Genomic DNA, 2,500 nt, shown 5'->3' with positions numbered 1-2,500 from the left:
TAAGTACCCATTTTAAAACGATTAGCTTTTACTCTGAGTTACGGTTAGTCTGTGGTCTGCAAGTGTCAGACACTACATTCTAGGTAAGCGATTGGCACGCATTGTAGTGATTAGAGTAATCAGTTATTTTCAGTGTTTAGTCTAAGACAACCGTTGTCTTGGTTTTTGGGTTAAGAATATTGGTTCATGGATGTTGGAAGTAAAGCATTCTTTCACATGTAAGATAAAGGGGTTTAGTTTGTAAAGAAGCTGTGTCAGTGGGGAAGTGAACTGAATAAAGAAAAGGGTTTATCAACTGAGCTGATATGGTAAATTGATCACTGTAAAGATATTTGAAAGCTGACGTTTCGACGTCCCTTCGTTAGAGCTAAACCCTTTTCTGTCTTTCACAAGTAGGACTACTTTTCATAATGAAAAAATAGTGATATTCTTTAATTATTCCTTAATTTGGCAATATAACTTGTATAATACAAGATTCATAAATATTTGTCTCTCAGATTCTCAATTAAATAGAGCAGTATACAGCTGGGAAGTAAATGCATTACCACTAAACGTAACAATGGTATTATTTGTACTGTTACAATATCAATAAACAAGAATTTATCTTGAAAAGAAATTGCTCATTTTGCAAAATGGCCTGTTTACAAGTGTAAACTGTTTATGAGTGTAAAGGAAGAGTCTTTGAAATAATCGGAACTAAGATTGGCACTGCACCGGTTTATTGGACCTCTCCAAACTTGGTCACTACTCAAGCATAATGGTTTTCGATCTCAGTTATTTTTTCTAATAGAATGTTGGGTTACAAGGGTGGCATTTCACCATCAAGTTGATCTCTATCAAAGAGAGGACTGTTGGAGCTGCCATTGGTTGTTGGGTATTTTCTGTGCATGGGATGGATGTGTTGTCGGACAACTTTCTGGCCGGATTTTTGCATAAATTCTTGAAGCCACTTTTCCGTTATTCGACTGTGCGCTTGGGACAAGATTTGAAACAGTTCCCGTTTTGGAACTACTTTCTTGTTGTTTCCTGTGAAGAGTTCCTGTAACCCACTTCCTTCGAGTTTTCATGTTGTTCCATTTTGTTAATTGCTTCGGCTTAGATCGGCCGTCCTTGTTTCCTGAAAGGCGGACTTGCTTCTCTGTTTTTTTTCTTTCATGAATGTGTGGCCTTGTCGGTAAAAATCATCTTCTAAACAACAATTTTTTGCAAATATTTTTTCTTCAGGTGGCCTTTCAATTCCTCTATTTCTCTACAGAAATCTATCTCATTTATGTGCCATATGTGGCTCTGGTGTTGTATTGCACATTTTTGAATATTAAAGTTTGGACCGAGTGTGGCCTGGGGTGAATAATAAAATATTCATTTAAAATTATTCTCAATTTTTTTATCAACTGCTTGCGTGGTCAAGTGGATTAATTAAGGAGTAGGCAGCGGAGGTGAGTATACAACGCAATGTTTTTGAGTAGTGTTGTGTAAAGGGAGTGGGCATAAGTGGTATCCACGGGGTGGGGGGGGGGGGTATTGACGTGTGAAGGAAGGGTGGGGCCGGATGGAGGTACTGGAGAAGAAAGGGGAGGGGCAGGTGAGTAGAAGGAAGGAAAAGATGTCTAGTTCTTTTTTAGACCCCTGAAAAAAACCAAGCTCCTGTTTTTTATCTACACCCCAAAAGAAGAAAAATCCCTTTTTTAGACAGTTGATTAAAAAAAAAAAGGTTAAAAAAAATTCAAATTGCTTTTAAAAAAATAAACTGGTTTAAAACCAAAAACAAAATTAAACCACAATTAAACCCCTTTTTTCAAGCAAAAATTGATGAGTCATATGGAGACTTTTATTGATCCGATTGAAACCGTCGAAACAAATGAAAAGATTTCAATCAATCCGAGTTATCAATTGACTAATGATTTATGACCTGACGTTTGTTGTTTAGATAGCTTAAATTTAATTACATTCAGTTTGTGCTGAGAGGTTTAAACTATTCAGCATATAATGACCTCGTGGTCACTGATCTGTTTTGCTTTGAGATCTAAACATTACTGACGATCTATTGTTTCACGGTATAGAAATCAAAACGCTTCAATGACGATATTAATCTTTTTGCTTTGTCTACTGATCTACAGACGTCAATATATATTTGATTGCACACTTTCATCTAGTCGCGTGCCTCTGTCGAAACGGAACACCACTTACCCAATTACTAGAAAACTCAATACCATACTAGCTTCCGTCAATATCCCTAACTTGTCACTTTGTGTTGTGGTAAAACTGTACGTTGAAACATCCGTAGCACAGTGAGCAAATATCGAATATTGTTAAGTAAGGTTCTCGGGTGTGATAAAATACTGTTTATAGTGCCTGGGGTGAATTCATACACACAACAATTTGCCTTTTGCCAGTCCCGAATTGATGAAAAAAGAAAAGTACTTTCTGTCTTCCTCAGTTCGCCAGGCATTTAAATTTCAGTCATCTTTTGCCGGTATTAACAAGACAAAAGCATCATACA

At 36.7% G+C, this 2,500-nt stretch overlaps 1 protein-coding gene across 22 annotated transcripts in view; it reads left to right on the top strand.

Moving 5' to 3' along the window:
• The window catches only part of LOC138032468 (octopamine receptor beta-2R-like), a 13,268-nt gene extending 12,657 nt beyond the window's left edge, over positions 1–611 (top strand). For all 22 annotated transcript variants that reach the window (XM_068880151.1, XM_068880168.1, XM_068880166.1 and 19 more), the window contains one exon: positions 1–611. This exon is cut by the window's left edge and continues 1,910 nt beyond it. The gene's annotated coding sequence lies outside the window, so the exon portion shown is untranslated.
• Positions 612–2,500: the final 1,889 nt, after the last annotated feature.

This window comes from Montipora capricornis, chromosome 14 (genome assembly GCF_036669925.1).
Source record: "Montipora capricornis isolate CH-2021 chromosome 14, ASM3666992v2, whole genome shotgun sequence".
In the NCBI taxonomy this organism is placed as follows: Eukaryota; Metazoa; Cnidaria; class Anthozoa; order Scleractinia; family Acroporidae; genus Montipora; species Montipora capricornis.
This window is presented reverse-complemented; position numbering and strand designations above follow the sequence as displayed.